Source organism: Heterocephalus glaber, unplaced genomic scaffold, assembly GCF_053883595.1.
Source record: "Heterocephalus glaber isolate CG9 unplaced genomic scaffold, H.glaber_assembly_v1.0 deba00001689, whole genome shotgun sequence".
In the NCBI taxonomy this organism is placed as follows: Eukaryota; Metazoa; Chordata; class Mammalia; order Rodentia; family Bathyergidae; genus Heterocephalus; species Heterocephalus glaber.
In genome coordinates, this window is record NW_028258414.1 from 11,098,471 (window position 1) to 11,125,420 (window position 26,950).

The following is a 26,950-nucleotide window of genomic DNA, read 5'->3' on the forward strand; positions in this document are numbered from 1 at the left end:
TTACCTGAAATTAGTACAATTGCAGGGACTGGGGATTTAGCTCAGTGGTTTCACAGCCTGCTGTGTAAACCCGAGTTCGATCCCCGGTACCAAAAAAAAAAAAAAAAAAAAGAATAGTACAATTGCAGATTGGCTTTCTAAAAAAATAAAATCTCTGGCTCTTTTAAATAAGATATGGCTGTGTGAAATTACTGCTAACTTATTTACTATCTTAACTGAAAATTGAGTTGGACTTAAATAGAAGTAGTTGGCTGAATGTGACTTTTAAAAATAATACTTCAAATATATTTAGGAATCAAATAGATTGAAAATCTGATAAAAGAGAAGGAGGTAGTATCTTTGTGCTTACTTTTACTTAAATTAATTACTCTCATGCATACCCTGTACAGTTTCATGACTACATGTGTGTAATAATTACTCTCTGAAAGCTTATGTTACCACCATACTAGTTGAAATAGGACAATTTTTTAAGCTCTTGCAGAAGAATAGAATTACTTCTGAAATACTGTATTTTCTGGTTTACATATGGCTTCCCCCATCCTACTTATTCAAATAAAGCAACTATTTTTTTTTAATCTAATAACAAAAATGGAAACAAATGATTGTTTTTACTTTTTCATTTTCAGGATGTTCTTTAGGGAGTTGAGGTATAACTAATTACATTTTCTTTCCTCTTTGGTATTCTCTACTGACTGGAAGTCAGTATTCATTTTTTTTAAAAAAAGTTTTTAATGCAGGTTCTCTTGTGATGCCACTAAGAAGATGTCAGGATTTGCTCTTCAGTTAGGTGAGATTATGGATGTTAGCAGATCAGCCACCTTTGCAGGTGACACACTTCCTGGAGGAGCTGATATGTAGGCTATTGATCCCCACTGATTTCACATGAGCCAAGAAATTTGTCAGCTCCACTTTAAAAGTAGGAAGAAAAAACCAGGGATTTAGCTCAGTGTCTGGCACCTGCCTCACAAGCGCAAGGTCCCGAGTTCGATCCCTGGTACCAAAAAAAAAATTCAAGGCATATTTATAAAGAGTGCTTATACTAGGCTATAATTCAGACTGCAATAATTTCAAAGATTCATATCACATAAACCAGGCTCTGTAACCACGATACAATTAAGACAGAAATTAATATTTGGCCAGGCGTGGTGTCTCTTGCCTGTAATCCCAGCACTCAGGAGGCAGAGGCAAGAGGATTGCCTCAGGTTCAAGGCCAGCCTGAGCTACGTAATGAGTTCAGGGCCAGCCTGAAATACAAAATGAGACCCTGTCTCAAAAAAAAGAAAAAGTAGGCAGAAAAAACAAGAGGATTTTTACAGATTGTAGAACCCAAAGTAAATATCCTAGAAAAGCCTTGATGACTTACAGGTTTCTTAAATACCAGAAATTTTTTTTTTTAATGAACATGCAGTAAAACTAATGTTTCCTGTGTACAGCTAATGGATTTCAGCCTGTGTGTAGATTCACTTAACCATCATCACAGTCTCTATGTTGAATAATTCCATTGGCTCCAAAACTCCTTTATGCCATCTGTGTGCAGTTGCACCTTTCCTGGCCCCTTTCCCTGGCAGCCATTCTGTCCTTTTACTCTAGTCTCTTTAGAAATGGTCATTAAATGGAGTTTGTAATATCAAGCCCTGTGAGACCGATACATATGTGTTTACCCAGGGTGGTGCCTTCGAAGACTGTATGTTACTCTGTGTGTCCATATTTCGTTCTTTTTTATTGCTGAATAGTGTTTAGTTATATAGGTGTGCCACAGTTTATCTGTTCATTAATTGAAGAGCATTTAGTTGTTTGCAGTTTTTGACTATTGTTATGGCTTGTGTCTAGATGTCCCCCCGTAGCCTCATGCAGTCATGGGTGGGCTTTTTCAGAGGTGGCTAGCCTTAGAGTGTGTGACACTGGGATTGATTCATGGTGCCATACTAGGATCACGGGCACTAGGATTAAGGGTGTGAGTGCTACCCACCCTAAGTAGCCTGGATAAGATGTAAGGAATAGAAAGAGCTGTGGTCATCCCTTGCTTGCTTGCTTGCTTTGCTACCTTCTGCCCACCACGAACTGTTTCTCCTCTGCAATGCCTGTTTTCCATGCTACCCTGCCTTGCAGCCATTGACTATGAACTGTGAGCTCTACAAACTGTGAGCCAAATAAGCCTTTCCTTTCCTTTCTTTTTTTTAAGAGAGAATGTACAATGTTTATTCTTTTAGCCTTTCCTTCCTTAACTTTGGGTGTTGGTTATTTTGTCTGAGCAATGAGAAAGTAAAACAGCTATTCTGCAAAGAATATTGTTATGTAAGCATTTATGAGTAGGCTTTAACCTCTCAGATAAAAATACACAGGGCTGGGATTGCTGGGTCATGTAATAAGTGTATATTTAACTTTATAAGAGATGCCAAGCCATTTTCTGAAATGGCTATACCATTTTGTACCACCGTCAGCAATATATGAGTGTGCTAATTGTTCTGTGTTCTTGGTGGCATTTGGTATGGTCAGTCTTCTTAATTTTTGCCATACTAATTTTTAGTTATATCTGATAATGCTTCTAACTTGTATTTTACAAATAGGTAAACATCTTATTTTGTGCTTTTTTGTCATACATACAGTATATTCTTTTTTGGTGATGGGTTTGTTCAGGTCTTTGGCCCATTTTTTTAAAAAATAACAAACTTTTAATTTTGAAATGATTTTAGATTTATAGAATGGTCACCGAAATTGCTCCAGACTTCTCACTAGTTTCCTCTATTCCAGGATCCAGTCCAGGATTCAGCACTGCATATCTCTTTACTGTGCTGTAGTCTGTGGCACTTTCTCAGCCTTTCCTTGTTTTTCATCACCTTGATAATTTTGAGTACTAATAAGGTATTCTGTAAAATGTCTCTCAATTTGCATTGTCTGATATTTTTCCTTGTGGTTAGATGGAGGTCATGGATTTTAGAGAATAAGGTCAAAATGAAGTATCCTTTTCCTCACATCTTTTCAGGGAATATGTGAGGACATCATTACTTGGGTAAGGTAGTATTTCCTGGTTTCTCCACTGCGACTTAGTCGTTTTTCTTTTACCATCCTTTGGAAATGAGTTGCTGTTTGGTTCTGTAATTTGGAAGTAAATTGCTAATTTTAGTTCACACTCAAAGAGGTAGAAAGATTAAGTTTCATGTTATAGGTGGGATATATTCTTGTGGGAGGAAGCATATATATAAATATATATTTAAAATATTAAAATATATTTTATATACATAAAATTTTTTACGTTCTTTATAATCCATACAAATATCCCCCAGTTGATGATGGCTTGACTTTAATGATTTTTCCACTTTATGATGTTGTGAAAGCATATCCATACTTTTTTTGTTTTTACTTTGAATGTTGAACAAATAAAATCCAATTTATTACTTTTTAGTTAATGGATTCTGTTGTAGTAGCACAGTAACTCTTTGCATAGTTTCAAGTCACAAAACTTTTGTCCTTTGTTTTTGTAAAAGCTTTATAGCTTTATTTTTTACATTTAGGTTTATGGTCTACTTTGAGTTAATTTTTTGTATAAGGTGAGAGGTTCAGGTCACGTTTCATTTTTTTTCCAAGCATACAGATGCTCATTAGTTCCAACACCTCTGTTGACACGACTGTCCTCTCCTCCTTGTGTTGCGTTTGTCCCTATGTCAGAACTCAGCTGGCCACATTTACGGGGCTGTCTGTGTATGCTGTTCCATCCCATTGATTTGTGTGTCTGTACTTTCACTGGTACCAAGCACTGTCTTGATAAGCAGCTTAAAGCCTTAAAATTAGATAGTGTAATTCCTCCAGTTTTATTTTTCTAAAAATAATTTTGACTACTCTAGTTCTTTTGTCTTTCCATATTAACTTTAGAGTCAGCTTGCCTATAACTACAAATAAGTCCTGGGGTTTTGATTGGAATTGCATTGCATCCGTAGTCTGGGAAGAATTAGTATCTTTTATTACCCATGTTGAATTTTCCAATATGTGAATACAGATCTCATATTTAGATCTCCTCTGACTTAGTTCATCAAGATTTTGTAGTTTTGAGGGTGTTTTTTACCATATAGATCCTGTATATGTTTTTTCAGATTTGTCTCTAAGTATTTCATTTTTATAGAGCTATTTTCAATGGTATGATTTAAAAATTAAAAAAAAAAAATGTGGTTCCAAATTACCAGTATTTAGAAATGTGATTGATGTTGCCTTTGTTTTCATTGACCTTATGAAACTTATTAGTTCCAAGAGGGTTTTTTGTGTCTGTGTATTTGTATTTCTTGAAATTAGCTTTATAAATAATCATATTATTTACAAATAGTGATTTTTTTTCCCCTTACCAATCTTGTCAGTTTGGTGTTACTATATATGTATTTCATTAGTAAAACCATCTGGACCTATAGAACTCTTTTCTTTTTTTTTTTAGGTTTTATCTGTGGCTTCACTATATTTGATAGAGAACTATGCAACTTCTCCCCTGAATGAATATTGGCACTTTGTGGCTTCAGGGAGTTGATCCATTTAATTTCAGCTGTTGGCTATATGTGCATGGAGTTGTTCACCATACATCCTTTCTTCCCTTTAAATGTTTGTGGGGTTTAGAATGAATTTTAATTCATTCTAAATTCTCTGTACCAATACAGAGAATTTGTGTCTTCTCCCTTGTTGTCTTTGACAGCCTTGCAAAGAAGACAAGTATTGTTTATATTTATCTGATTGGTTTTGCTTTATTTTCTGAATTCATTCTTTTTAATTTCTTTGATTTCTGCTCTTTATTATTTCATTCTTCTGCTTGCTTTGTGTTTACTCTTCTCCTGTTTTTCTAGTTTCTTAAGATGGAGGTATAGATAACTAATTTTAGAATTTCTTTTTTCTCATGTAAATAATTTTAATACTATGAATTATCCTCTGAATACAGCTTTAGCTGCATTCAATACTTAGTGGGTTGAATCTGCCACTGTAGAATCCATGGATACTGTGAGTCAAATGTATGACATGCGTGTATTAGTATTTATACATTGAAAGCCCATCAGATGTGACACTCTTTGCCTTTAGCAATCAAACAAAAGTTAAAGAACTCGGGGAGTTAAGAAAAATCTGATATGTTTGCTGAGATATTTAACATTCTGCTGCTCTTCCTTCATTCCTAATATTTCAGTTTTTTCTTCTGTTATCAAATTCTTTTTTAGGAATTTCCTTTAGCAGTTTTTTTCAAGTGATTCGATGTCATTCTTAGTTTTCTTCATCTGAAAGTGTCTTTATTTCACCTTTATCTCAACATTTTTGCTAAATATAGAAATCGGAGTTAACAGTTCTTTTCTTAGCATTTAAAACGTTTTCACTTCTCTTGGCCTTCATGGTTTCTGAAAATAAACCCATAATCATATAAACTCTGTTTCCCTAAAAGTAATGACTAAATTTTTCTAGTTGCACTCAGGATTTTTTTTCCTCTTTTGTTCAATTAGATGTTTAAAATTTAATTAAGATATGTCTGACTATGTATTTCTTTGTGTTTATCCTATTTGGGGTGGCATGGCCTGCATGGCAAGGGTCCAGGGTCTGAGTAGGGCCACAGAAGATGCAGAAAACAAAAGAGAATTAAAGCAGGACCAGGTGGGGCCTCCCCACCTCCTGACCGGAGAAGACCACTTTGGCCTGCGTGTCACTTTATTTAAGGCATGAGGAGGTGAAGTACAAACAAGGAGATGGGGCAAGGTGTCCTTGGTAATTTGTTGTACCTAATACATTCTGAGACTAGCTGACTGATGAGGCTGGTGGGAACAGGGACATGCAAGCTTGCTGTTCCTAGGACCACGTCAGCTAGGACTACAATAAACAGTACAAGGAACGTTTTCTTGCATTCTGGGCTATTTTAGCAGGGTAAATCAGGGCACGAAGGGAGGGAAGTCATGAAGTACAGGAGGCGAGCAAGATGCCTCCTGATTGTTTCAGTAAATTTGGGAAATTTAAAAAAATTTTTTTAGTTTACACTGAACCCTTTTTTCTTGCTGATATTTGAGTATGACAAATAAATTAATTTCTTTATTTTTCCCTAATTTTTTCTCTCTTCACATTGGATAATTTCTAGTCACATATAGGAAATTCACTGAGTTTTTTCTTCAGTCATCTCTATTATATTATTGAGCTCATTTTTAATGAGCTTTTATTTTGGTTGTTGATATTTTTCCACTTCCAAATTTTCTTGGTTCTTCTTTATGTCTTCCATTTCTTTTCTGAGCCTTCCTATCTTTTCATTTGTTTGAAGGGTTTTTTGCTCTTACTTGTTGAAGCATTCTGTATTACTTTGATATCATTTCAGGTATTTTCTAGTATCTGTTTTTCTTTGTGTTGGCATTTTTCCTATGCGAGTTGAGATTTTCCTGTTTCTTGCATACCTAGCAATTTTGGATTATGTCCTGAGTGTTTGACTCCATATTGTGAGACTTTGGATGTCATTTAAATCCAACATAGAATATTCTCATATTTATTTTAGTAGGCAGTCAGCCAGTTATGTTCAAATTGGAAGTCCTGTGGGTTTTGACTACATCATCGGTTGAGTTTTCAAAGCTTTTGCTGTGTAGTTTGGCTCTGTCTTCTGTATGCACCATCCATCACCAGAATGGAACTTGGGAGGTTGTCTGTCCCATAGTTCAGTTCTCACAGCTTGTGGATGCTTAGTTGTTAAAGAACAACTTTGAGGTGTTTGAGGTATTGTTCTCCAAGCTCCTGTATGTGATCTCCCAGTTGTCTCTGATTCACTGGGGCTCCCCTATTCCATTCTCTGATCAGAAGGGTAGGACTTTATTTGTCCCTCTATAAGATGCACATGTGCAGCTACGCCTGTCTCCTGGGCCAAGTGGCCAGAGGACAAAGAGAGAAAAAAGCAGTAGAGATTCGCTGTATCTTTTTGGGACCATAACTCCTCTGACCAAAAAGGAAAGTTCTCCTCCCTCAGAGTTTTGGGCTCCAGATGGCCCCCACTACTGTGGCTGCCACCAGTGCCTAGCTGAGAATGGAGGGAAAAGGTAGGAGATTTCCACACTCTTGTGAGTACTAGAAGACCCGTTTCCCTCTCCTCCAGTCACAAGGAGAGAGTGCTTCTCCTCAGGCTTTTCATGTGAGCTGTATGAGATTCTGGGCAGAGGGTGACACCAAAAGGGAGCAGAATGTCAACTCATCGTTGCTTAGGTGGTGTTTCAGGTTCTGGGCTTCCTTCAGCCTACCTGCTACTTCCTTTTCAGAGTTCTGCAGTAGCTGCTGCAGGCCTGCTAGCTACATTCACTTAAGAGACACATTGAAGTGTGATTACTCCATTTTATTTGCAACTGGATCTTGACTGAAAAGTTTTTAATTTTGTTTCTCTAGGAATTTAACAAGAAACCGAAGTTTTGGTTCAAACATATTTTGAATTGAAGCCAGAAATGTGCTAGGCTTTAGATTCTTTCATTTGATTAAGGTAAGATTATTGAATAAAATATAATCATATTCTTACATTTTCAGACTTATATTTTGATGTGTGCTTTATTAATACATTTTAATTTCTCAGTCTAACTGGAGATTCTGACCTAAGAAAATATGTTTGTTCATGGTTCCTTTACTGTTTAAATAGCTAATGTTTCTTTTATAAACTGTCAGATGCAAGGGAACACAATTCACTGAAGAGGTTGTATATTAAAAAAATCAAATCTGGGGCCGGGGATTTAGCTCAGTGGTTCCAGCGCCTGCCTCTCAAGCGCAAGGTCCCAAGTTCAATCCCCGGTACCAAAAAAAAAAAAAAATCAAAACTATTTGCCCAAAGTGAAGTTAGAAAACTGTGGCTGTTTATTTATTTATTTACCTATGTAGGTAAATAAAGTTGTATTTACCACAACCAATCATTACTTATCAAGTGCATTTCCTTAGCACTATAGTGGCAGGGGTCATTAATTGCAACAGTACCTGTATGGCTCTCAAGCCTAAAATCTGGCCCTTTAGAAGTTTGCTTACTCTTTTCCTAGGAGTCTGAGTCAGGGTGCCTCCTCTGCTGTGTAATTATAGTACGTGAATTGATAGCTGATTTTAGTTGTCAGTAGGAGTTGTCATATAAAACTAATTAGAAATTCAAATATAAATGTTTATGTACCTATACCAAGCTTAACATCCCAAAGTGAAAGATGTATATTACTTCTTAGAGGAAGGAGGTGTTAGGTTTCAGAAATAATTGACTTTAAAAATAAAACTTAGTGTTGTGAGCTGTTATGTGTTAAGTGTTCATTACTAAATAGAACTCTCCACTTGGCTTAGATTTTTAAAATAAAAATTTATGTGATAAAAAGGTGTCTTGTCCCTGTTCTTAAAAAATTTTCCCACAAATTAATTGTATTTCATCTTTCCTACTAAATTTAAACAGTAATTATTATGTGTTCTTCATATCTGTCTTAGTAAAATAAGCAGATAACAGTATGTGAATTTTTTTTTTTTTTTGGTACCAGGGATCGAACACGGAACCTTGTGCTTGTGAGGCAGGCAGTGGCACCACTGAGCCAAATCCCCGGGCAGTATGTGAAGTTTTAAATGAGAACATTGTAATACCAGACTACATTTAGTGGTTAAAGTTGCTATTATGTTTCTCTCTGAGATGTAAATTTAACCACTTATTTCTCTGAATCCTTGAATTATGCATTGGCAGATTAAACCAACCTTGAACCAACAACATTCGCAAAAACTTTGTACAAACTTAATTTTCTTGTGGTTATTCTCCAAACGATACAGTATAACTCTTGACAGCATTTACACTGTAGTAGGTATCACAAGTAATCTAGAGACAATTTAAAGTGTATAGGAGGATAGATGTGTGTAGGTTATAAGCAAACACTACACCATTTTATATAGGAAACTCAGCATCTGCAGATTTCAGAATCTCTTGGCTGAAGAAAACAGCCTATTTTAAAGAGTACCAGATAGATTAGAACTTCCAACCTATATCAAAGTAAAAGAATTTTCTCTGGGAGGCTAAACCAGGAGAACCATAAGGAAAACAAAGTAAGCTTTTGTGATCTTCATTTTGTAAAAAATCATTTGATTTGAAAACCAGCCTCGTTTGTCATGCCTAAATAGACGTGTAAGGTTTCTTTGTTTGTGTTCTTAGGAAGCAAATTTAAAACTTGTTTTTTCCTAAAACAAGCTTTTGTCTTTAGATAATTTTAGATGTACACCTAAGTTGTAAACATAGTGCAGTTTTTGTCTTTTGACTCAGCTTCCCTTCATAATATCTTACATTAAGGTGGCAAAATGATCAAAACTAAAGAATTGATGCTGAGTTACTACGAACTTAGTTTTTCTACCATGTCTTTTTTCCAGTCCTGTGTTACATTTAGTTACACTTTAGTTACCTGTGTTACATTTAATCCTTTTCCTGAGTCCCCTGTGACATTTAGTTACCTGCTACATCTAATATTCACTTGCTTTCTTCCAATCTGTGACAACTCCAGTCTTTCCTTATCTTTCATTACTTTCACACCTTGGTTAGTTACTTTGAAGAATGTCACTCAGTTAGGATTTCTCTATTTTTTTTCTTATAATTAGGTTGAGGTGAGAGATTTTGGAAAAAATACCACAGAGGTCATGTTTGTTTTTCTAGTACATGCAGTCAGGGATTGCATGACATCTACATGTGCTGGTAGTGGTGATGCTAGATGATAGTGGTGTCTGCCCAATTCTTCCGTTGTAAAGTTAATATTCTTCTCTTAGGAGAAGACATTCTGAGGCTCCACAGATACTGTTTCTCCTTAATGTTACAGCCACTATAGCATTTACTGGTGGGTCTTGCCTGCAGCAGTATTACTATGGTATTCTTCCTATTCTCATTCCTTCTTCATTCATCAATTATAATTCTATAAGAAATAGTAGTCCTTCCCCACATTTATGTAATCGCTTATTTATATCACAGTGAACTCATGAATATTCTCTGGATTAGAACCAATATTATTGTTATCTGATTTGTTACTCACATTTTTCCAGCCACTGGAAACACATTCAAGTTTGCTTCTGTGTCCTTTCAACATGTGTTGTCTTTTTTAAAAAGCAGTTTCTGGCTCTCCAAGACTCATTTGTATATTCCCCGCTCAAGCCCTTGTGTCAGCCACTTTTCCCATCTTCCTGCAAAGCAATATTTACAAACCAGCATCCAGTAGTAGCATGTAGTCTCACTGCTGCTGAGGTGTTACTACTTTCCCACCTTTAACTGTCAGAACTAGGAAGTGTACATGTGTCCACTGATCTGCACTACACACTTCTATATTTCTTCTGTCTACTGTCTGATGATATATTTAAAAAATTAGCTCATACTGATGCCTCCAACTCCATTGTGGTACCACAGAGGCTGTTCTGGCTTTCTGCCTTTGCTTATCTGTAACTTGTTCCTCCCACAGGAAGAGCACTTACTCTCATTTTCTGCAGTATACTCACATTACCTATAGAACTTCTAACACAGTCCTGCGAGAATGAGTTTACCAAATAGAGTACAGTGCCTATCTATACTTCTTTTTACCTTTATTCTTTTGTTTTTGATTTTTGTTTATTTGTTTGTTTGTTTGAGACAGGGTTTTGCTATGCAGTCCAGGCTTCCCTTGAACTCACTATACAGCCCAAGCTGGCCTCAAACTCATGGCAGTTCTCCCGCCTCAGCCTCCCCAGTGCTGGGATTACAGGCATGTGCCACCATACTTGGCTTCTTTATTCTTATATATCCTGCCAAATGTTCTTTTTGAAAGTCCAGTGGTTTTTTTTCTTTTTCTCTCATTTCCCTGTCAGTCTGCTGTGTTATTCATTTCTACCTTGATTAGATACGTTTGTCACGGTTTATATTTCATCTTGAGTCTCCTGGACATCCTGGTCATTTTTTGCTTTTAATTTGTGCATGGTAAGATTCACTCTGTGCTGTAGAGACCTGTGGGTTATGCAAAATGCGAAGTCGTGCATCTGCTAACAGCAGTCCCCTGACCTCCAAATTCCCCTGTGCTGGCATGGTCTTATGTAGTCCACCCCTGTCCTCCCTCTACACCCTGGCAGCCTCTGATGTGTTTTCCAGCCTTTTTGTTACCCTTTTCCAGAATCTAATATAAATAGAACCATACAATATACTACTTCATAGATCTGACTTCCTTCACATAGAAAAATGTACTTGTCTAAATCATTAGTTTATACTTTTCTGTTGTCAAGTAGTAATGTATTATATATGTACCACAGTTTCTTTATTCATTTACCTATTGAGGAACATCTGGGTTGTTTCTGGTATGGGCCAGTCCTAAATAAGGGTAAGTATGTGTATGTAGGTACTAGGAGTGGGTTTATGGACCTTATTAGAAATGTGTTTTTAACTTGATAAGAAACTGCCAAATTGGCCAGGGATTTAGCTCAGTGGTTTCGCCGCCTGCTTTGCAAGTGCAAGGACCCGAGTTTGATCCCCGGTACCAAAAAAAAAAGAAACTGCCAAATGTTCTTCCATTACATGTTCAATCTTAGATTCCCACCACTAGTTTGTGAGGGTTCTGGTTGCTTTGCATTCTTCTCAACAATTGTCAAGTTTGGCCTTTTAGCTGATTTAATGTATGTGAGCCATGATATACATAGATGTGTACTGGTATCTTACAGTTTTAATTTGCATTTCCCTAGTGACTAATGACTAACACCTTTTTATATATCATCCATATATATTTATGTGGTCTCTTTTATTTCTCTTTATTTTCTGCTTTTATGATCAATCAGGTGTGTAGAACCTTTCTAGTATCTTTGATTGAATTAGCTGTCATAGCTGGCTCTTTGGCTATATTTTGTAATAAAACACACACTTCCATATATAAGTTTTAGTTATCTGTGTTTATTACATCCTGTCTCAAAAAAAAAAAAAAAAAACCCGGAAGGAAGGAAGTTAATTCTAAATTAAAGAATGCAGGCTTTTCTACACTGCCTGCAACATAACATATCTCAGGCCCTATTTGTAAATGTGACATAATTGAGACTATTTTCCTAGCCTGGTAAAAGCAAAAGAAAGGCTGTCCATATATATTAGAAATGCTTTCATTTTATTTCCTTTTTCCCTTCTTCTGAAAAGCAGGGAGTGAGGGATGACAAGGTGTGGGTTTGTGTTTGGCTTTAGTCATGGTGGCATCTGTTTCCTTATTATAGACTAGAAGGTGACCTCCATGACTGGATTGTGCTTCACAGCCTGGCACCGGGGGAGTCGAGTGGCAGCCCAACCAGTGTGTGTTGCTGACAGCGACAGTATATACTTCGCCTTCCATGGTTGAAAGTGTTTTTTGAAATGGGGGGGGGGGGTAAAGAAGGATGGAGTTTAATTTCTTTTTTTTTGTTTTGGTATCAGAAATCGAACTCGGGACCTTGCGCTTGTGAGGCAGGCGCTGGAACCACTGAGCTAAATCCCCAGCCCTGAGTCTAATTTCTTTTTAAGCAGCTGTTCTCGGGTCCACCCTGACTCAGGCACTTTGTTTCCCATATTATTTCATTTAATCTTTATAATTAGACCACAAAGTAGGTATGTTGTCCATATTTTACAAGCAAGAAAAATATATGCACAAGCTAATGTAGCTAACAGTGTAGAGCCAGGATTGGATCATTTGTCTTGTCACCTCTACCTCCAAACACTTTTCCACTATATTATACTGCCCCTTACCCCGGCCCCATTCCCCCAGTACTGAAGGTTGACCCAGGGCTTTGCCCTGAGCTACATCCCCAGCCCTTTTAAAATATATTGTATTTTGAGACAGTCTTGCTAAATTGCTAAGTTTGCCCTGGCTGGGCTTGAATTTGTGATCCTCTGCCTCAGCCTCCCAGAGTGTGGGATTACAGCCATGCACCATGTGCCACCACACCCAGCTGCTGCTTCTAAAATTAAAAAAATAATGAAAGTGATTAGAAAACTTCTTTTAGATTTAAACGTGTGGGAGGAAAACTTGAAGACTGAGATTGTCTCATTCTTCAGTTAATTTTTCTCAACCTCAAGGGAGCTTCACTTTTGGAAAACTTACTGTCTGAGGGCATCACCAGCATGATCATTAATGCTAAACTGTTGGGCTAAATCACATTTAGTATCTCAGAAGTTTTCTCGCAAACAAAACTCACCTATGAATCAGAAGTAATACACATCTGCATTGCTACTAATAGGAAAAATACTCATCTCAAAAAATCAACACATGTTCAGTAACTTTTTGATAGTCTAACTAAACTCTTAGAAATGATACTTAGTATAATATTTGCAAGACAGACTAGTATAGCTGCAAATAATGCTTTAAACTGTTTTTTTAATAAACTCATTTTATAGTGGATTAGTAAGCTCTATTTGTACAGTGATTAAACTGTCTGTGTCCTTAGTGATATTTTACCCTAAAGTAATGTTGTACTGTCAAGATTAATGACTTTATGGACCATTATCAGAGCATTGTAAGAGCTTTCTCTTAATAATCTTATTATATTAGTGACCTTATTGTATACTTAATGTAAATGTCTCCATAGACCAGGCACAGTTGTTTGATATTTATATCTAGCATATTAAAATTTCCAAATCAGTAAATACAGAAAACATTTCTCAAGTATGATAAATCTGTATGGAAAAGTTTCTTGGTGTAGATAAGCTGTCAAACTGTAGACTTTCTGTTTACAAAGTGATAAATGTGGCTGGGTGTGGTAGCACATGCCTGTAATCCTAGCACCTGGAAGGCTGAGACAGAATTGTCACAAGTTCAAGACCAGCCTGAACTACCCTGTCTCCAAAAGAAAAGAAAAAGCAAGGTAATACATGTTAGTTGACATTTAGTAAGGAAAAGTCTAATAATTCAGTGTTTCTTTTGTGAAATTGGAAGGTAAAGCATCTTGCAATACTACATGGAGTGATATAACAGCATTACTTTAGTATGTTTGTGTATTTATTTCAAATGTTGCATGTGGATTATCAAAGCAAATAAGTTATAATGGAAAGCACAACCATTATAATCAGAAGAGTTGGTTGAGTTCTAATGTGGGTCCAGCCGAAATTGATTGTAACTGAAAACCTTTAAACTGTAGATATTTTTTTAGCCTATAAAGCAGTTAAGAGTTATAGTTTCAAAGGTTATTTTTAAATTATTTGCCACTGTGATTCCACATACACACTTAGTCATTGTGCACACAAGGTGTTTTTTTTTTGGTATGGGGGATCGAACTCGGGACCTTGTGCTTGCAAAGCAGGCGGTGGAACCACTGAGCTAAATCCCCAGCTCCTTCAAAGGTTATTTTTAGCGCTATGATTCTTTTTTGTGTCTAATTTTTGTTGTTAAATACGTATAAAATTTACTATCTGACCCATTTTAAAGTATAAAGTCCAGTAGTATTAAATATGTTCTTGATACTGAGGCTCCATCTCTGTAACTTTCCGTCTGGTAAAACCGATACTCTGTACCTATTGAACAGTAACTTCCCCAGGCCATGACAGCTGCCATTCTTAAGTTTGTCTCTCTGATTTTGACTATGGTATTCTAAGTATTTTCTATAACCTAGAGTCACACAATATTTGTCTTTTTGAGACTGGCTTATTTCACTTAATGTAAAATGTCCATAAGATTCAGCCATGTTGGAGCATGTGTCAGAATTTTCTTTTAAAGCCTGATTAATATTCGAATGTATGTTGTCAGTTCATCCATTGACAGGTATATAGGCTTCCATGTTTTAAGCCATTGTGGATAATGCTCATATAAATAAAAGTGCACAAATAGCTTTTTGAGAGCCTGTTTTCAGTTTCATACTAAGAAACTTGAATTGTTAGATTGGAGGGTAACCCTATTTTTAGTTTTTGGGGTTCCTCCATACTGTTTGCCATAGTGACTGTACCATTTTCCATTTTAACAATGTTGTCTTCCAATCCATAAACATGGGATATGTTTCCATTCACTTATGTCTAAAATTTTGTTCAGGGATGCTTCATAGTTTTCATTTTGTAAGTCTTTTACCTTCTTGGTTAATTCCTCTGCATTTTATTTTTTCATGCTATAGTAGTGGAATTGTTTTGGTCATTTCTTGGTCATTGTTAGCTTATACAAATGGAACTGATTTTTGTTGACTGTGCATCCTGCTCCTTTGTCACATTCATAGTTGGATTTTGGTACTCAAGTGTTTAAATTCCTTTCTCACGGGCCGGGGATTTAGCTCAGTGGTTCTAGCGCCTGCCTCACAAGCCCAAGGTCCTGAGTTCAATCCCTGGTACCAGAAAAAAAAATTAATAAATAAATAAATGTAATATACCAGAATAAGAAGGCTAAAGCAGTTCTATTAAAAAAATTCCTTTCTCACTTTCTTTTGTGTATATTTATGTTGTGGTTACTGTGGGATTACATTTAATGTTCGGTTTAGAACACCCAGTATTGAGTTTATGGTAGTCTAAACTCTATCTCAACTCTGGTCAGTTGGTGACTCACAAATTATATTCTTATACATAATCCTTCGGTATTGTTTGCCCAAAAAGTTAAGCTTTTTTAGACACAGTAGTCTCTTTAAGTTGCACATCAAACAAACATGAAGTTATAAACCATAGTTGCAGCAATAACTTTTACAGTTGCCCATGTAAGACCTTTATTAAGATCTGTCTTTCTTGATACAGGTTCAAGTGTCTGCTGTTCCTTCCCTTCACCTTGCAGGGCTCCCCTGACCATTTCTTGCAGGGGAGGTAGAGTAATAACCAACTCACTCAGCTATTGTTATCTGTGAATGTCTTGGTGCTCGATGTTACCCTTACTTGTTCTGTTATGTTTGTTCTGCTTAGCAATACTGCTGATTAACCTAGACCCTTTGTACCAAGCTATGTCCCCAGCATTTTTTTGAGACAGGGTCTCACTAAGTTGCCTAGGCTGGGCTCAAACTCTCTATCCTCCTGCATCAGCCTCCAAGAATGCTGGGATTGCAGGCATGTACTTCCAAGCCTGGCTTCTTCCAGTCACTCCTGAAGAATAGTTTTGATGGATATTAATAGCACTTTGGATATATTATCGCATTGCCTATAGCCTCCAAAGTTTCTGATGAAAAATCTGATGATAACTATAATGAGAATCCATGGTGTTAATGAATCAGTTCTCTCTTGATGCTTTTAAAAATCTCTTTGTCTTTGTCTTTTGACCATTTGATTACGAGTCTGGGTATGGGTCTTTTTGCTTTTGGTTTGGGGAGTTTTTGTTTTTTGGTTTGGTTTGGGTTTTGTTGTTGTTGTTTTGAGACAAGGTCTTGCTTTGTGGTTCAGGCTGGCCTCTAACTTGTGGCAATCCTCCTACCTCAGCCTCCCAGGTGCTGGGATTATAGGCATGGGCCACCATGCCTGGCTTTTTTCTTGGATTTTTGTGTTGTGTGCTTTGTTTGTTTTTGCTTTTTTCTTTTGTTTTGTTTTAGTTTGAGTTTTTTTGGTTTTCTTGAGGGGGTTGTTTTTGTTTTTTGGTATGGGTCTCTTTGAGGTCATCCTACTTGGTGTTTATTGCTTCTTGGATGTTTATATTTATGTCTTTCATCAAACTTGGTAGGTTTGGGGCCATAATTTCTTCAACTTCTTTTCTTTGACTGAAAGTCCCACAATGTATATTGGTCCACTTGATGATACCTAGAGATTCCTTAGGTTTTGTTCATTTTTCATCATTCTTTTTTCTTTCTATTCCTTAGACTCAATAATTAGCTGTTCAAGGGGGCTCAGCCCTCATAACTTAATCACCTCCTATAGGATGTATCCACTGCGATAGCCTACAGGCCTTACTGAAGAGCTGCTGAGACCTAGCTAGACCTTTTTTGCCCTTCCACCATCTGGCGACACAGTGTTGAAAGGCTACTTAAAATGGTGAAACACGTAGAATGGTGGTTGGCAAGGGCTGGGAGAGAAGGAGAAATTGGGGGTTAGTGTTCATAGGGTATAAAGTTTCAGTTACAGTGAATGAAAAATCTCTAGAGAGCTATACAACATTGTGCTTATAGTTAACAAATAATATATGCTTAAAATTTTAAGTGTTAAAAAATTACAAAGATTCATTTATCCATTCAAATTTGCAGTAACATTTTCTACTTTTTAAAGAATATGTAACATATCTATGTAGTAAAGATTAAGCATGTAAGATATATTCATAACAAATCTGAAACAAATTCAGTATCCAACAGTGCAAAATTCTGTTCTGCATCCAATAAAAAATTACCAGACATGCAAAAAAAAGCAAGAAAATATGATCTTTAGCCAGGACAAAAATAAACCAATAAGAAAGAAAAATAAAATGTGTGATGGAATTAATAGGCAAGGACATTCAAACAGACATGAACATGCCAAGGAGAGAAATGGAAATTATTTATAAAAAGAGAGAGACCCAAATAGAACTTCTAGAGATGAAAAATATAGCATCTGGAATTAAATTAACAGCAGACTAGATACTACAGGACAAAACAATTTATTAAAACCTAAAGACATGACAATAGCATCTGCCCAAAACACCAGGAGAAGAAAACTCTTGAAAGGGGAAAAAAGAAAGAGGAACATGACATCACTGAGCTGCAGGACATTGTTAAGCAGCTTAACACAAGCATCATGAATTTTAGAAGAAGGTAGAGAAAATATTTCAAGAAGTAGTGAGCAAATATTTACCAAGTTTTAAAAAAACTGTAAGCCCACAGGTTATACCTGACAAAACTCCAAACAGAAGAAGCATGAAGAAAACAATATCAAGGCACAAAGATCAGATTGTTGAAACCGATGGCAAAGGAAAAAATCTTGAAAGCAGCCAGAGACAAAAATGATGCTTTATATAACAGATGAAGAAGTATATGTAAATTATTTTAGACATCTTGTCAGAAACCATGCGTGCCAGATGACAGTGAACTCTGCATCACCTGGAGCTCTGCCTGCACAGATCTTTCCAGAATGGAGGCAAAATAAAGACTGAGGATAAACAGTAGCTCAGAGAATTTGCACTGCAAGAAATGTTAGAAGCAATTGTTCCAACAGGATGAAAATGATAATCAGATGGAAATTTGTTTCTCCACTAAGGAATAGAGAGCACTGGGAATGGTAAATATTTGAATAGATATAAAAGCCATTTCCCTTTATTTGAGAATCTTTTAAATGCAAAAATAATATATTGTGAGATTTACAGCATAAATAGAAACTTAAGGAAAGGTATAGCTAATAAGCTAGTAGTGGAGATAAAATGGAATCAAAAATTACCAGACATGGCAGAAAGAAAAGAAAAAGTAAGCAAAGAACAGGTGAGAAAATGGTAAACAATTGGCAAGAGGTTAGATTTAAAGGCAAGTGTACCCGTAATCACATCAAATAGAAAAGGCTAAGAGTTTCCAGTTAAAAGAGCTTGATTTTAAGAGGTTTTTAAAAAGAAAGATTAAATTATGTTTGTACATATAATTTACAAATTTATAAATTTACAATTTATAATTACAAACTCACATTGAATAGAAAAATGCAGGTTAAAAGTAAACATACAAAAAGGTATTCTAAGGTACGGATTTAAAGAAAATTAGAGTCCAATATTAATATGAGATAAAGTAGATTTCAGAGCAAGAAATATTAGGAACATTCTATAATGTAAAATAAGTAAGATATAACAATCCTGTGTAGGCTGCTAGTAATAGAGATGAGGAATATTAGAACTGAAAGGACAAATAGACAAATACACAATTACAGTTGGATACTTCAGTGTTCTTTCTTATTAACTGGTCAGTTCAGTTGAACTGTAGTCTATGACAAGAGACCTGATTTATCCCTGTTATTTTCATTGTAATGTTTGCCTCGTGATTGGGAGTTGCTCTCTCATTAGCCCAAAGAGTGTTCCTGCCAGTCCTGGTTATCAAAATAGTACTGAAGGACACATTCTAAGTACCAACAACCAGGACTCAGTAAAATAGTATTTATTGGTGCTTACTAATTGCTTAGTATATATAGGTGCTAGTGTCCTATTGCAGCTATAAGAAATCACCACAAACTCAGTTGCTTAAGAGCCAGATTTGGTTTCTGGCTCTGGAGGTCAGAGGTCCAAAATGGGCTTCACTGCACTAACGTCAGTGTGTCAGCAGGACCGGGGTCCTGAGGAGGTCTCCAGGAGATGTCTTCCATGGATTCCAGCTCCAAGGGGCTCTCTGTATTCCTTGGCTCATAACTTCCTTCTAAAGAAGCAAAAAAGACCATATTTCAGATGGAATATTTGACATACAGAGTTTATCATGTGGATAAAGCCACTTTGTGGATTGTCCAAACAAGACCATGAAAGTAAATTTTTTTTAAAAATAAGCTATCAAGAATTCAGATCACCTTGGCAATTCTAATAAAAACCCATTTTTCTCTTACTACTCTGGCGTAGTTGTGGGTGAGGGGGAATAAGACAGATTTTATTATCCTTTAGATTTCTGAAGACAAAAATATGTAAATTTTACCAGGTTTTTCTAAACAGCCAAGGGATGGATGGATGGATGAATGGAAATATAAAGAAATGTGTGTGTGTGTGTGTGTGTGTAGTTTTGTTTGCAATGCACTATTTTTTTATTTATATATTAATTGGTACATTTTAGGTAAACAATACATTTACATTTATCATTGGGTGCTTGTACCTGAACATGATGTATCTTAGTTCTTATTTTTTCCCCCATTACCTATGCGCCCTTCACCCCCACCACCCTTCCCTATTTACATAGACTTTGTTTCTCTTTCTTTTCTTCTTTCTCATAATTTTTCCTTTCCCTTCTTCCCTTCAATGCACTATTTTTTGTCCAGCCATTCCTTAAAAATCGGAGATCAGGTGAGTTGATATAATATTCACAGAGCACTTGCAACATAACCAGCAAATGCCTCCTGGCCATTGTTTTGTTGCTATTTGTTCTTAGCTCCAGACTTTTTCCATATGTTTATATATGCCTTTGCTTTTCTCATTTAGGGCATATATTTCTGCTGCTTATACAAACCTTTGTGTCAAGGTAATAGCCCAACCAGTTTGATGTTGGAGTGATAGCTCCACCAGTTACCAGGGGATACCTGGCTGCATGATGAGGGGACAGCAAGGGATGAAAGAATTATATACAAAGAACAAGGAATAGAGAATAACGAATGATAGTTTATTACTTCTGGGGGACCTGGAATTGATCTTTAGCTCTCTCCTGGTTAAAGACCAAGAGCTCAGGATTAGTCAGTATTTATGATTATACAACATAGCAAGGGGATGTGAAGGCAGATGTAAGGAATAACAGAACTAATGGACTTAATGAGCTAGGCTGTAAAAGCGGAGTAACTATGCATACTTATGAAGGACAGGTCACAGTTAACAAGGAACCTGTGCTATCTTGCAGGTCATAGCTAATGAGCCACCTGCATTATCTTCGCTAACGTTTGATCTTAGAGAATGGTTGCACAGTCCTAATTCCTCTGCTGCAGTGTTTCCTTGCTGTTAGAGATATCACAACTTCATCGATCATTGAGACCTCAATTGTGACCGTTGGCATAGGGAAATCTGTCTCCACACACCAGCCAAAAGGTTAGTTCAATTAGCAATTCACACTTAAGCCTTCGAGTCACTCAAAATTTTAATAGCCAAATTCATAAGCCAAATGAATAATATCTAAAGCCTGCCCAGTGCAGTTTCAAGCTGGTCTCCTCTACCTTTGGATAAAGTAGGCTGCTCTCTGAGTGATTAGGGTTCCCTTTTATTTGCTGGAAAATAATTCTCATTATTTGAGCTAGAGGACAACTTCACAAAATTTAGCATGTTGATTGGTCAACCAGTAATACCAGTCTGGTATTACAGCATAGCAGAATAGTCATTAGTGCTCTTCTAACAGCTATGGCTGACTCAGTGCTAATATTATGTTCTTAGTAGTCAGTGATACTTCTAGGTAACAGTACCTAAGATGAGACGATAATATTGTATTATAGTATAAAATGTTTTCCAAGGAAAGAAGATCTTGATCTGTCACTTGAGAACAATGAGATTGGTATGACTACTTGACATACGTCTGTGTGCACTTGTGTGTGCCCTCCTTTTCCTTCTTCAGTTTTTTTGGTCATGAAAATAGAAACCATTGAGTTGTACTTTTATTCTGACATTTTTCTTAAAGAGTTCAGTGCTTTAATTGATGCTTTGCTCTCTAAACAATGTTCGTTATCACAGAGCTTGAGATTCTTTTGCATTTCTAAACTAGCTACTGTTTCTTTTTACAGGGGAAAAACATAACTGTTTAGGATAGCAAAGTAGAATTTGAGAGGATATCTAATATTTCATACATGCCAGGAATAAACCATTGTATACAAAGAAGACAAAGCCAGTGTTGTCCAAGGCACTTTGAGAGGAGCAAAAATCCATTCACACGTTTTCTGCCTTAAAGGAGGTGTTTGCCCCATACCCTACCTTCTGTACTGGGGATTGAACCCAGGGCCTTCACACTGAGCTACGTCTCCAACCTGTTTTCTATTTTTTATTTTGAGACAGGGTCTTGCTACAATTGCCCAGCCTGGGCTCAAACTTTAGGTCCTTCTTTCTTAGCCTCCCAGAGAATTACAGGTGCACACCACCACACCCAGCTTATTTTTTGGTATAATTGTAGCAGCGTGGGCATATAAGAAATACATCCTTGAGAGTTACAGACTTCTGATTAGTCTAAAATCATAGACTAGATGAGAGAGTTTCTGTTTGAGTAGAAGATGTCTTCTTTAGGGAGGAGCATCTGGCAATAAGAAAGATGGCAGAAAGTAAGAAACTGAGAAAGAATTTTCTAACAATGTAAGAAAATTTGCATTGTCTATTAAAGATTGTGAGATATCTATATTTGAGTACTTTACGTTATTTCCTGTTTTCCTGCAGTGGCTAAGAGGTGTACTAGTGTAGAACTCATGAGTCACCTTAAGGAGCCCCTTAAAGCAAAGTATGTTAAGGTTGCTATATTTAACTTTTGGACAGAGGTGTAATTTCACTGACTGTATGTAAAACTCTCTGCTTCATCTCTGCATTCAGACTGTATAAATTTATTCCAAGAAACTGATAGAAAAAAATTAAATATTAAATCAAGAAATAGGTAGCAGCAATAACATACTTGAACACAGACCCCTGTCTGTACTAGGCAACAGTGCAAAGGTGGAAGACATTGCTGCCATGTCTTCGAAGTTAGTGTATACTGTCAGGTGTCTTGTTAAGTTCACTCTCTATGCTGGATACAGAGTTTTGGAGCCATGTGTGGGGGTGCATGCCTGTAATCCCAGCTACTTAGGAGACTGAGCTGAGAGAATTCCAAGTTCAGGGGTGGGGGTTGAAAGGGGTAGTTTCCACACTAAGGAAAAAGAGACATGATAAGTAATTCACTTTAAAACCCAGAGTCCTCTTGGATTGTTTGGAAGCTCCTTTGTAGTTGGCTTAATAAAGAAGGAAAGATTTGTGTGTCATCTTAATTTCTTAACTAACTATTGTCTGGCACATTTTGAAACCTAAAGGTTATGGAATGAGTAATAAGTTACATGTGTGTGGGTGGGCGTGTGCATGTGTGGGTGTGAATGTGGTGCTAGGGATGGAACCTAGGACCTTTCACATACTAGACAAGTGCACCACCTCTCAGTTACATCACCAAGCCAAGTAATAATTTAAATTCTGCTTTGAAAGAGCAATTTTTAAAACATGAAATAGTGTATACACTGTATAGCATATGTGAAATACATGTGATGCACACATATATGTTTAAGGAGTAGAGAATTTCAATTTGGAAAGGGAGAGACAGAAAATATAATTTTTTAACCAAATACCTGTAGTTCAGGTTTCACCTTTATAAATAATCCTAACCCCAAGATCTCAGAATGTTCATATAAATGTCAGTGAAGCTTCAGGCTTTAAACAGTGTGTAAATACATACAGAAAAAAAGTATTTCTATACCTTAAGAAGTACTCTTTTGGATAAAATTTAATTTCTCCTTGAGCTGCCTTATTTATTTAGTTAAATGGAATTTCTGTATTACAATTTGTATTCACCTCAAGTTTAAAAGCCAACAGAAAGTATACCCTTTGCTCAGCGTGTAGTCAGGTCATAAGTGGGAGGTAAATGAAAGCAACTTGGAGTGCTGAAGTTAATTCAATTTAGTGATCTTCCTGTTTGCTTAGAAAATTGTCCACCTGGGAAGTCTTAGTTTAAATCTTATTTAATTCACATTTATTGCTGACACAACTTATGTTCCTGACCAATATGTCCTTCTGTGGAAAGGCAGATCATACTTATTTCTTGCTTGCTATTCTTACCAACTTTTATGAGATGGTAAAAGTTACAGAAGCTTAGAGGAAGTTGTTCTTTTAGGAGAATATGTACAGTACTTTGTTTCTTCAGATTGCTTATTTGGAAAATGTTACTGTGTCTTAATAGATGTTTAGTAAATATTTGTCATTTAAATGACCTGATAGGAATAAATGAGGATTACTCCCTTTTATTGGCTTTAGAAGATGTAACTTCATAATCAATTTTTTCATCTGTGTGGTAGGCATTAAGTGTTCATTTTACCTTACAGCTACTTTATAAAGTAGTGAGATGGAAGTATGGAAGAGGAAATTGAATTTTGGAAATGGCATCTAATTTGTATAAGATTGTTCAGCTCACCAAGATTCAGATTTAAGTGTGTCAAACTCTAAAGCTAAGGGTTTTCTCAAAATATACTACCTCCTCTTGTTTATTCAATCTGTTTAGTTTCTCCTATATTTCATAGCATTTATTACTCAAAAAAACAAAGCATAGAAGGACATCTTCTAGATTGATTTTACTAGTTGTTTTAAGAGTCAAGATTTATCGAGGTACAATTTTTATATAATAAAATGTATACAGTTTAGTTTTGGTGGGTGTATGCAGTCATTTAGCTACCACATCTATCAGGCTGTGGGACATTTCCATTGCCATCTCGTCCCTCATGATCCTGATGGTCACTCTCTCCCAGCTCCTGCCAGTTAACCTTTGTCTCTGGAGTCTGCTTTTACAGAATGTGACATGAATGGAACCACAGTCAGTATCCTTTTGGGTCCTGCTCCTTATCAATAGCTCTTGAGGTTCTTCCATGCCGTTACAGATAGCAGTGTCGGTTTGTTACTGAATTGTGTCCCGCTGTGTGGATGAACTGCACTTTATCCAGTTGATAATGGGTGGACATTTGGGTTGTCTCCACTTCAGAAACTGTGATGAGTAATATGCACATCCATGTTCGTGAGCTGCTTAGTTTTGAAGCATCTAGGTTAGCGTGGCATTCTCATGAGTGCCTAGTTCCATAGGGCTCTCAGTCTTACATAATCTGAAATATGAGACTCCTGAAGGCTCAAAGCCCTCTCTTAGAAATTGAGGATGAAGAACTGTTGACTGCTTTCAAAATTTGGAAGGTAATACATGACATTAACATGTTGTAGTAGCAGAAAAATAAATGGTAGAAAATGAAGTACAGGAAAAATGTAATATAAAGCCAAAGACAGGACTGAGTTTCTCATTTGATGCTTTGGAGTAGCTCAAAACTACTTTATTATGTCTGTATCAAAAATTATCCCAGTAATTCCTCACTTTGAAAAATCAGTTTGGGCACTCTGTTCTTCCACGTGGAGATTCTTCCATGTGACTGTGAGCTAGTCCCCATGTCTCTACATTTCCCATATTGTACCATGGCATCAAACTTGATAAAGAAGATGTTCCATGAAAACTGACTGTCAACAGCTGTTGTCCAGAACTTCTTATAGTAACACTACCAATTTGTACTGTGAAGTCCCCTACACATCATCTGTGTAAAATACACACATCATTAGGTTCTTTCAACTTTCCTAACAAATGGAGGATTCTCACACAGCTGGAAAAGCCCAGCACTCCTTTCTAAACAGATTTATTTATATAGCATATGCTTAGTTTGACACATTGCTTAGAAGCAAGAAGAACCTTTTTTCCTTAAGTATGATATAATATGTCAAAGAACATTTCAGCTATACTGTAATTGTTAAGCTTTTCTGGATACAAGGCAGCTCTTTGCTCTTTAAACATTATTTCTAAACCAAGATACATCATGTACAGGTACAAGCACCCAGTGATAAATGTAAACGTATTATATACCTAAAATGTGCCAATAAAAGAACTTAAGAATAAAAAATAAATAAATAAAAAACATCATTTCTAGGGCCAGGAATTTAGCTCAGCAGCACCACACCTGCCTCGTAAGTGCAAGGTCCTGAGTTTTGATCCCCAGTACCAGGAAAAAAAAGTCATTTCTGTCCTAGTTCTTTATATTATTGCTGCTGGAGAAAATTAAGCTGAATAATTTAAAAGCTCTCTTGGGCCGGGGATTTAGCTCAGTGGTTCCGGCGCCTGCCTCGCAAGCACAAGGTCCCGAGTTCAATCTCAGGTACCAAAAAAAATAAAATAAAAGCTCTCTTTAGAAACAGGTTTTCATTTTAGGAGCTGATGTATAATGCTAGTAGTTTGTCACAAACCATAAGCACATCATTCTTTGGTAGTTTGTGAGAAAATATATCATGATTTGGAACCAGATTATATGATATTGTGGTCTTTGATATAAACACTTGGAAGCCAAATGTAGGATTAAATTCTGTTTGTTCCATAATAATTTTTCCTCAGCAGAATTAAAAATTACTTTCCTCAGCTGTATGCTGATAGCAACAAGTCCTTTTTCTTAGAATATGATTTTAGTATGAAAGTATATATAGCATTTGGCATATGGTAAAACTGCTCATTAAATGTTTCTATTTTCTTAACTTCCCTCCTCAACCCCAACCCCTAAAAAGGAAGAACTTCCCTTTTCATTTGAATGAAATTTTTTAAACTTAAATTGTGTCCCATGGAGTTTTGAGAATTGATGAGGGTAGCAGGATTGACATACAGGAGTGCTACTGATTCCCAGCACAAGCTGTAGGTTCTGGGAAGACTGGGTTAATTATATTCCCATGCAGGTAACACAGCCTTAGGTTAAGGTGACAATGTATGGAACTCTACACACTTCGGCAGAATCTGTGCCTTCAGTGTTTCTGAATAAGGCCCATTTCAACTTATTATTTATGAGGTACCTACATTGGATGAGATTGTGATAAACATTGATATGGATAATATGTAAATAAAATATGCCCTGCACCTTCAGGGAACTCAATCTAGGGAAGAACACAATATAACAGTTCTTCATAACAAGTTTGAACCAGACCTCAATTTGTGTAATTGAGGTATAAGTAAAGCACTACATGGAGGAAGGGAAAGGAAGAGAGACGGAGAGAAAGAGAAAGAAAGAAATTTGTACATTGAGAAGGATCTTTGGTGAGATGACTGATAGAATATACCGGTTTCTACCTGGTATCCATTTTCCCCTTCTTAACAATAAAGCCCTGATTTTTCACTTGGCACATTGTTGACTGGCACAAAAGGTATTTCCCAGCCTACCATTGAAATACTACAACTGTAGTGTGAAGCTTCAGAAAAGCCTCATTAAAGTATATCAATTCCATGGAAAGATGTGCTTTTTCACCCCTGTGCCTTTCCTCTTTTTTCTGGGCTACAACACAGACATAACATGAGGCCTCAGTAGCTTTCTTAGGTCATAGGGTCATGGAGAAATAAAGTGTCTGTATTCTCAATGAGCATGTAGCCACATCTGAAGATTCAGGCTGCTTGCTTGTGAGTTTCTTTTGTATGAGCAAAAAATAACAATGGCCGGAACACAGAATACTTTATTTTTGGCGCCTGTATCTAGCAACAAGCCTAACACTCATAGATACAGCGAGCAGTGTGGGTGGGCAAAAGCATCTGACTCCTTCTAACTCCACCTTTTGTCACCGCTTAAATGACTATAAATATAGCTAAAAATAGTATACCAGCACTAGAGACAGGAAAGAAAGTGTTAATATACATGAAATACAGAAATGTTAGTCGACTCCAATTAGATGTAATCTAGGTGTTCACACCAAAAGGAACTAGAACT

General features: G+C 36.5%; 1 protein-coding gene across 8 annotated transcripts in view; it reads left to right on the forward strand.

The window, feature by feature from the left end:
* Glce (glucuronic acid epimerase) overlaps positions 1 to 26,950 on the forward strand; it is a 93,185-nt gene that overhangs the window by 38,826 nt on the left and 27,409 nt on the right. For 6 of the 8 annotated variants that reach the window (XM_021237005.2, XM_087199137.1, XM_087199138.1 and 3 more), the window contains one exon: positions 7,360 to 7,450. The exons of the other annotated variants lie outside the window; for them this stretch is intronic. The gene's annotated coding sequence lies outside the window, so the exon portion shown is untranslated. The remainder of the gene's footprint in view (positions 1 to 7,359; positions 7,451 to 26,950) is intronic. 8 annotated transcript variants of the gene reach the window in all.